The sequence below is a fragment of the Equus caballus genome, chromosome 8 (assembly GCF_041296265.1).
Source record: "Equus caballus isolate H_3958 breed thoroughbred chromosome 8, TB-T2T, whole genome shotgun sequence".
NCBI classification, from domain to species: domain Eukaryota; kingdom Metazoa; phylum Chordata; class Mammalia; order Perissodactyla; family Equidae; genus Equus; species Equus caballus.
In genome coordinates, this window is record NC_091691.1 from 2,949,025 (window position 1) to 2,959,051 (window position 10,027).

At 44.0% G+C, this 10,027-nt stretch overlaps 1 long non-coding RNA gene across 1 annotated transcript; it reads right to left on the reverse strand.

The window, feature by feature from the left end:
* Nucleotides 1–660: 660 nt before the first annotated feature.
* Nucleotides 661–6,755, reverse strand: LOC138925313 (uncharacterized). The gene is made up of 2 exons (XR_011441282.1): nt 6,595–6,755; nt 661–1,395 (listed from the first exon to the last, which is right to left on the reverse strand). It is a non-coding gene; the product is annotated as an uncharacterized lncRNA (long non-coding RNA).
* Nucleotides 6,756–10,027: the final 3,272 nt, after the last annotated feature.

A 10,027-nucleotide genomic window follows, 5' to 3' on the forward strand; every position in this document is an offset into this window, starting at 1 on the left:
TTTCAATGAAGAAGGCGGTTCCCTGGTCACTGAGCCTGGTAATTTATGCATTGCCCTTTCTAGGACCCTCTTTGAACATTCTAACCTCTGCTCAGGAGGGGCTGCTCCTCTCCCACCAGTCTGAGACTTGTCAGAAGAAGCTCAGAGTGCTGACTGGAGCAAGGGATCTGAGGGCGGGGGCATTAGAAGGTCATTTTGACCTAGAATCTTAGAGCCGGTTGAGATTGCCAGAGAGAGTCTAGTGTGACCCCACAAGACAGTCTTTAAAAAATATACAGCAGTGCTGAGGGGTGTGGGGAGCCAGAAATGTCCTGCTGCTGTAAATTACCCCGAAATGCTGGCCGTGAGAGAAGAAACATCCCTTTAAAGGTATAAGTGAGCTCACAAAAAATAAGGGAACGCTCCAGGGATGAACATTAAGAGGAGGCTGAAAATCAGTGCGGGTAGACGGGAGAGGAAGAGGCTGCCACGGCCCTGGCAGTAGGTGTCCTTCCTATGACCTAGAACCTTACAACCTATGTTATATGAGGGTGTGGGCAAAATAAAGACAGACATTTTCAGACAGACAACTAATCGACCCTGCCTGGAGAACTTCTAAAGGATGTGATGCGGGGTCGGTGAGCCGAGGAGTTGAAAGAAAGATTTCTTAGACTCTCAAGATCTGGCAGTAGTGCTCTTTTATTTAGAGAATAGTGTGGAATAGCATGGGGACAGGACCCATGGGCAGGCAGAGCTTCTGCTGCCGCCGCTTCTGCTGCCCCCGCTGGCAAGGGAACAGGACCCATGGGCAGGCAGAGCTGGTGCGTGGGGACAGGACCCACGGGCAGTCAGAGCTCCTGCTGCTGCCCCAAGTTGAGGGTTAGGGCTAGTTTTATAAGGCATGGGTACGTGACTTATTTTTACTGGAAAAAAAGAAAAGATGATGTAAAAAGTCATTAAATGATTTCAGTGCAGATGGGGTCTGGTTATTGTGCGGTCATATAACTTTAGATACGAATCTGGCCATATAGATTGGCATGTAGGTGAGGATGCCCTGGGCTTCTCTCCCTGGGGCGGTCCTAATTCATACCATAAAAAAAGTCCACTGGGTCGTATAGTTTGGCATGTAGGCCAGGTCACCTTGGCCTCTCTAGCTGGGGCAGCCTTAATCCACATCATAAACCCCCCCGAACCCATTTTGCCCCGAAATCTTTTGGGGATATGGACGACTGTCAGTCTTCTGTAACTACTTCCGGCTGTACAAGGTCGTAGAGCTGTCCCTAAATGGGGCCATAGGTATAGGTAGGAGGTTCAGCGGACCGGAAGACTGCACCCGTGGAGTCCAAGGCTGACAAGGCATCCAGAGCCTCTGGAGACGAGAGAATCATTTGACGAGAGGTGGTCCAGGAGGTGAAACTTTGTTGACATGCGGAAGACAAACAATGAAACAGACAACAAATTATAATAGGAAATACTAGCAATATGATTAACCCAATGAATAAGGTTTTGATAGTAGTCTAGAAACCTGGTCCTGACCAGGAGTTAAACCAACCGTTTAGAGATAGGGTAGGGTCAGACATGAACTTAATTTGGTGGTTCATATCACATAGGAAGCCAGAGATATTTTGATGGTAGTCAGGAATATAAACACAACATTCAGTTTTTATAATGGCACGAGTGACCCCTGTGCTGCTGTCAAGACATCCAGTGCCATTCGGTTTTGGAGGACTGCCTTACGCATTTGGGACACTTCTAAATCAAGCAGCAAAAGGCTATGTTGTGTATCATTTTAATGCTTTCATAGTAAATTTGTTTAGAGCTTCCATGGGCCAGATGACACTTTCGATTCCTAACTGGGGAAGGAAAATTGAGGAAACATGGTCATACCAGTGGAAGACAGAGCAGGTCCAGCACTGTTGCAGGTTGGGTAGGTTAGCAGGAGGAGATATAGTAAATGTAGTTCTACCTTGCATCCAGACAAAGCCTAGAGTGCATAGTCCAATCCATCCAGGTGGCAGCCAAGGCCATAAGTTGGAGCCACATAGCCACTGAGTGCCATTAGGGGCTAACCAACGCATGCTGGGCCGTCTATCCCAGTCAGTCCCAAACCAATCAGTATATTTTAAGCTTATGATATGAGAACACATATGACGGGGAATTTGTCCCATAGGTCGGGTGCTATTAGGCCACGTATCACAGGTGTGATTGGTTTGTTCCCAACATAGAGTGGACTTTTACTGAGTTGATCACTAGCAGGAGTGAGCCAAATATATTCGTCCCAAATTTGATATAGTCCATCCTGTGTGTATCAATAAGTTGGGGACTTTACCTTTGGAACTTGCCGTTTATGATCCACCTGTGACAAGGCAAATCTCGTTAGTATTTGGGCAGTAGTGTTGAAGGAAAAGGTTTGCTTGTGGCCAGGGAACTCCCAGGTATCAGAGATGGATGGCCACAAGGAAACATTATGATTAGTAACAGATGAATCTTGCAGAAGAGAAGAGCTAGAATCTAATATCCATGAATGTGTGCTATACCTTGTACTGAGACATAATTTTTTCTCTCTAAAATCACCCTCATTTTTATAAAAGATAGCCAAATTAAGATTAACTGGTCTGCCAATTATTTACATAAGTGCAGCAAGAATACCAATTGATTATACAGGCTTTTTTAAATCTGCTTTGCTGGAATTTTTTTTTATGAGGAATCTCAGATTGAACTGTAAAGTCCTCTTGAGGCCAGAAAAGCCAAGCCAAAGACTTGCCATCAGATTTTGCCTGCAGTACCTCCAGATTTGGGTGGACTCCTCTCTTCTCGAGGTCCCCCAAAACATTTTGAGGTTCCTTGCACCTGCCAGACAAGCAAGCTTCCTTACTTACCGGGTAAGATTGCCAGAATCTCTGTAAACAAGGTACCAGGCCCATATTTCCAAGTGGCTTTAGTTCCAGAAAGTCCAATCTTTGTTCCTGAAAAGCTGTGTTGTCATATCTGAGCCTGTATATTTCTCTCAAATATGACATTCCAGTCAAAGCCTTGGTAAGATAACCAATGTGTCCTGTTATAAGGAGACCAAATTCTGATTGAACTTATGCAAATAACTATATTACCATGAAATAACCGTACTCACAAAAAGTTTCCAAATTCTGGAGGGATCAGGTCGGGAGAAAAAGACAAATGTTTCAGTTTTGCTCATAAAGATGTATTTCACTAAATTGCTGTAAGTCATAGTTAGCATAAGAGAAAAGAAAGAAAGATTTCCTTAAACATGAGAAAACAAAACAAAACTCAGCAATATTTCAAACAGAAGTCATAAAGAATTATAATCATCCTCATCAGTTCACACAGTCCTGTATAATCAGTTCTTGAGCTTAATCTTCTGTTAGCAGATCTATGAGCTTAGTTTCTGTTAGAATTCTGTAATTTCTTACCCAGTTCAGTCTTACAATCTGAAAGTTTATCAGAAACCTATAGTTTAGAACCTTTGTCATAATCCTTTCCAGGAATTTCTCTGAAGACGAAACATTTGCAAAAGCAAAAAGCATCACAGTAAAACAACAACTATCTGCAAATGGACAAAGGACTCAAAAGGGCAATTAACAAAGAAACTTGGTTACTTCTGTGACATACAACACTTCAAGAGAACAGTTGGAATTATGTCTGATAACCAGGACAGATCAGAATTTTAGGAATGTTATATAGTTTTAAGACACCTATATTAATAACATTCACCCACATAATACCACCTGAGAAAGTTTATCATCGCTTATTTGACAATGCTTCCCATGTAATTTAGTGTTTTCAAAAGAAACCCTTTTTCTCAGGACTTGAATATTTTTGACGAGAAGCTTGTCAAAAATATCAAAAGACTTTAAAACACTTGTTCAAACAACGCTCGCTGTGAAATAATGCTCAGGTATCTATTCAAAGTGATAACAGAAAGAGTCAAAAATCTTAAGAGTGACCTCAGCCATTATTTTAACAAAACAGATTTGTCTTTTAGGTAGAGTTAGAGCAGGCCAAAAGTTCAAGAAAATTATCCTTTGAGAGAAAACCAAACTTTAATTTCTGTACCAGCTTATTTTTAACATTAAAACTCATTCACTTAATTGGATTTACTTTAATCTTAGTCTGCTTCACCAGTCATAAAACTCCTTTCAGAATTTCTCCTTCACAAACCTTCTACAACTTTCTTTTTGCCTTCAGAATTTGTCCCAAAGTCTTTCTTTTTTCCTTTCTAGTACTTTAGGACAAATTTCTCTTTCTTAACCCATCAAACAAAAATACTTCCATTCTTTATACCCTCTTTACTGAAAACATACATTTTAACTTTCCTTGAATACAGAGCTGTTTTCCTTATTAATTTCCAGTAGCTTTAATTATATAGGTTAATATGAACTTTTAACCCTTAGCAGACTATAGTAAACACTGAAAAGGTAAGCAATTACGAATTGTCTTTTATACCAGCATTCTAAACACTTCACAATTTCTAGAAGCACGCTGCTTTACAATAACAGACCCAAAGACTTTTAGCCTCTCTGCAATAAGAAGCCAAAAGTAGATAACTTAGATAAGTTTAGCTGTAATGCTTGTGTGCTATCCAATCCAAAAATGACCCAGATGCTCAGATTTTTATCATTTAACTTAACTTGGCAAAACTCAAGATTGTTATCAAAACAATTTGGAAGGTTTTTTTTTTTTTCAAGTATACAGACCATAAAACAGTTATTGTACCCACAAAAACTTCATGAGACATTAGACAAAACTGGTCATCATTTAAAGCTATTATTTTGCTGACGAATTTAACAGACAATGTGAACTTATTTGACTAGTAAACCCAGGCTGCATGTCTGCATCATATGCAAATACTGACAACTCTGACAAGACTATTTTCAATCAAACCAACAAACTTAAACAAGCTTTCATTTACCAAAGGTTAATTCACATCAAGTTAACTTGAAAGACATTGGATTAATTTCTACTACATTTAGAATTTATGTAAGGGCTTACTTTAAGCCAATTAAACAGAGCTCTTAATTTTGGCCATACCATCCGGAGGTAAAATATCACACATATAACGTACACATAGACACACGTACACAGAGACTGCACAGTTATTGTTTTTTACCAATATTGGTGAAGAAGATACTCAAGATGCTAGATTTTTTGGGCAAGGGCACGCTTATGGCTGTTTTTCCTCTCCCCTCCTCTTTTTTTTCCTTCAGTCTTAGGAATTAGTGATGGGCTAGATAGTAGTTCCTGGAGAGGGGAGATGATAATCCTTTTCCTGATAAAGGAACTAGGTGAAATCTGAACTGCCTCTAGAGCAGTATTTCCAGTCTTGCAAGGATTTTCTAAGGACAGTTGCTCTTGATTTCCCAGAAACTGGATTGTAACTCAAATTACATTCCAGGTTGATCTACCTGTCCAACTGCATCACAAAGGCACAGAGAAACCGCTCAAATTTTCTCCCAGATGGAGTTAGAACTCATCCACAGGGTGGGTCTCTGGGGATGCTTAGGGGCCTTCCCTGTGGCAGTAAAGCCAGTGTCTGACTGACAGCAGCTGGAGAAAGGGTGCAGAGGCCGATTGCAGGTGTTGACATAGTTATAAGATTTAGTCAAGTCCCGCTCAGCCTGGGCACTTTGTCTCTGAGCCAGCAAAGTTGAGGTAGGGAAGCAGGAGGCAAAGGCCTGGAACTGGCTGGAGGCTGGGGCTCCCAGAGCCAGGTTTGAGAGTTAAATCCCTGGCAAAAGGCTTATTTTTCCAATTTTACAGAAGGTCAAGGTTCTGCTCAGGTCTAGCCTGAACTTAACCTCGACTTGGTGACAACAGAAGAGATGATGAGCAAAACAGACAAAGAAAGGAAAAGAAGAGATCAGACCTCACCCTCATGGCCTCTTCCAGAGGGTTATCAAGATAAGAGTCACACAACAGTTCCCATGCTGGGGCACACTACGCTAGCACGACAGTTCACAGAATAAATCACAGGTCTCCTACCCTCATAACTGACTCAGTAGGTGACTAAAATACTCAATGAGTCAACTGTCAAGAGAGGGCACCCCCACTTAGGGTTGCTGGGGTGATCAGGCCGAATTGACGAGTAGGATCTTAACAGCGACTCAACCAAAGCTTAACCAAGGACAAAGAGGCGTCCCCAAAAGAGATCCAGAAAATTCACTCCCAAAAATAGCCTAAGAAAGTAAAGGCAAGAGACGACAAAGGCCCCCTATGAAAGCAATTGGGACCTCTTATGACAAACTTCCCCGAGAGCTTACACAGCCGGACAAAGAGTGTCAAGTTTCCCGGAGCCCCAGTCTATGTGACTGGCCGCCAAGATGCATGCCGGTACATGCATCCTCTGATGGCGGAGACCAGAAAGGTCACAAAACCAAGCTCTCAAGACATAGAACAAGACAAAAGGCCCAGACAACAGGCTTATAGAGATGCCTGTGTCTTATGACAAACAAAAAGACAGAGACAAGGAAAAGTCTATCTCTGGGAGGAAAAGGATCTACAACCAGTGAGTACTCAAATCCTAGAGTCACTGAATCCAAGAAGCTAGCCTCACCAACATTTTCTCCTGCTAATCTAAATTTAGAAGAGCAAAAAACTCACCACTCTTGCTTCCATTGGACTCCGCCGGCAGAGATGCGGGAGACTGACGTGGTAAGAACTCTTACCTCTTGCCGGCTCTCCTCAGGGCTCCGGGATCTCTCGGCCGCAGCAGTCCAGGAGCAAGCAGTGTCCAGCCAGTGAAATTTCATCCTGCTGACTACGCCAAAACTGTAGGGGAGGAGGACATTTCCTCTCCCCAAATGGGGGTTAGTCTGGCTGGAGAACGAATTAAATTCACATGAGACAGAATAGCAAGAGAAAATTAAACAAAGCTTTATGAGGAACTATGGCCCAGGGCCTTTCTTCCCGAAGGAAGAAAGGGCACCCCCACTTAGGGTTGCTGGGGTGATCAGGCCCAGAAACCCAAAGTTGGGGCTCCCAGGGGTGGAGCCTTTTACTCTTTAAAGAATTCTTTGTTTCCCGGTTGCAAAGCTCAAACGGAGACGAAAATGGCCATTGTAACTCCAAGAGAGACAAAAGAAACGGGTCCATTACCGTGAAAAATCCCCCCTGAACCTAGGGCAGCATCCTACCCGTTGTTCCTACTGTGAGGTTCCTATAGCAAGGGGTGATGGGGGCGTCCCCCGGCATTGCATCCCTTGAATACCTTCCCTGTTATGCCTGGCAGTAACAGGTGCCTGGTGGACATCTTTCCTATTCTGCCTGGCAGCATAGGCCTGGTGACTGGTTCCCGAGAGAAAAGGAGAGAGAAAAGGAGCCATTACCTTGAAAATCCCCCCATTGGGGTTCCTGTAGCAAGGGATGATGGGGGCATCCCTTGAACATCTTCCCTATTCTGTCTGGCAGTAATAGGTGCCTGGTGAATGGTCCCCAGGATAAAAGGACAAAGACAGTGAGAAAGAGAAAGACAGTGAGGAATTTTCCGCCAGTCTGGGGGACATTCTACCCAATTGCATCCTGGAGCCATTCTCCCAAGAAGGGGTTCCCATACTCCACCAAAGGTTAGAGTTTGGTACTTTCCTTGAACTGGAGTCCTGAGTGGGACTTTCCTCGCAGTTCAGAGCGTGGTCAGGTGCCAGAGGGAGGGATCCCAATCCAGCCTTAGGAAAAGAAACCTTCCACGGGAGTCTTGGAGATTGGCAGCCGTCCTAATGACTTAAGTGGCCAACCCGCGCCCACGTAAAATTTGTCTATTAGAGATAGAGTCAGGAAGGAATGGATTAATTCATTTTCCATCACCCTCAGGCTTAAGGTACTGATTCTCTTCAGGCTGAATGCCACAATTTGCCCCATAGAGTAGCCATGGGCAGCAAACGTGGATTCATACAGCCATCCAAGAAAGTTCCCGATGGAGAAGTGAATTTAGATCCATCCTTGAAAAAGAGAAAGGCACAAGGAAGAAAAGGGCACTTACCAGAACTCGAGCTCACAAGCCGATGAAGCAATTCCCCGTACGGGCCACCAGAAATGATGCGGGGTCGGTGAGTCGAGGAGTCAAAAGAAAGATTTCTTAGACTCTCAAGATCTGGCAGTAGTGCTCTTTTATTTAGAGAATAGTGTGGAATAGCATGGGGACAGGACCCATGGGCAGTCAGAGCTTCTGCTGCCGCCGCTTCTGCTGCCCCCGCTGGCATGGGGACAGGGCCCATGGGCAGGCAGAGCAGCTGCTGCTGCTCCCGCTGGCATGGGGACGGGACCCATGGGCAGGCAGAGCTGGTGCGTGGGGACAGGACCCACGGGCGGTCAGAGCTCCTGCTGCTGCTTCTGCATGGGGACAGGACCCATGGGCAGTCAGAGCTCCTGCTGCTGCCCTGAGTTGAGGGTTAGGGCTAATTTTATAAGGCATGGGTACGTGACTTATTTTTACTGGAAAAAAAGAAAAGATGATGTAAAAAGTCATTAAATGATTTCAGTGCAGATGGGGTCTGGTTATTGTGCGGTCATATAACTTTAGATACGAATCTGGCCATATAGATCGGCATGTAGGTGAGGATGCCCTGGGCTTCTCTCCCTGGGGCAGCCCTAATTCATACCATAAAAAAAGTCCACTGGGTCGTATAGTTTGGCATGTAGGCCAGGTCACCTTGGGCTTCTCTAGCTGGGGCAGCCTTAATCCACATCAACTGCAAGATGCCCTTCAGCAATAACCATGAGGAAACTTTCAAAAAATAAAGGTTTATTATTTACAGGACCTGAAAATTACACAGCACACCGGGGGCCGCACAGCAAGGATGCAGGTGGAGAAAGAGAGACAGGGAGAGTGCGTGGGCCTGGGTTTTTGCTTTTATTGGGGTCGGCGTGGGGGCCTAGGGTTTCATGGGCTCACTCTTTATTGCTGAATTTAAAACATAAGAGTGGGAATTTAAAGTGCAGGGAGAGAAAAAAACAAGTGGCCTGATTGTTAGTTATTGAAACCAACCCAGATCCCTAACACAAGGGAGCCTCCGGGAGGGGAGGAGGCCTGGTTCTTTATCTAGTCCTGTTTATTGGAGATAGCCATCTCTGAAGTAGATGCCTTGGCAATCAAAGCTTAAGTCAGGCACGTGCATTACAAAAAAGGAAAAAAACAACCTTCAGTGTTTCTCCTACACCCTCTTAGGTTTTTTTTGGCTGGGCCTGAGAATGAAATGACATAAGCAAGATCAACAGGAGAAAAGCATGCAAATGTATATAATACAAGTTTTACGTGACATGGGAGCCTTCATAAGGAACGAAGACCCAAAGAAATGGCAAAATCTACATGCTTTTATATTAGTTTGTGGGAAAATAACTAAAGTATGTGGACAGGGTAAAGGAAGATAATTATTTTAACAAGGTCTGTTTGCACAGAATTCTCTTGGTCTCAACCTTTTCTTTTTTTTCTTTTTTTCTTTTTCTCCCCAAATCCCCCCAGTACACAGTTGTATGTTTTAGTTGTGGGTTCTTCCAGTTGTGGCATGTGGGACGCCACCGCAGCGTGGCCTGACAAGCTGTGCCAGGTCCGCGCCCAGGATTCAAACCGGGAAGGCCTGGGCCGCCAAAGCAGAGGGTGCGAACCACTCGGCCACCGGGCTGGCCCTGGACTTTTTCTCCTTGATGATAAGAATGTTACTTTCCTTCTGGTATGGGGAGGATATCTTTCACACGAGAATTTCATCTTGTTTTCAAGATAAAGTCAGGGTTTTTTTCTTGCATTTGCTGTTTTTCAAGTATCTTTAACTCGAAATAGTTAACATGCCGGAGCAGCATATTTGCGGATGGTGCGTCAACTCTTTCAATTGTAAACACAGACACAACTGTAAACACCACATTCCAAAGCGTGATTTCACAGCAGCAGCACCTGGGGACTTCACTTCAGCCTGATCCAAGCGGGGGATACAAGAGTATGCGCACATGACACTTTATAATAATACATAAAATCACCATACTAACAAAACTTCATTGCAAAAATAAAAATTAAGCCAGACAGCGCTGCCTCCTGCCAGGCCCTTAG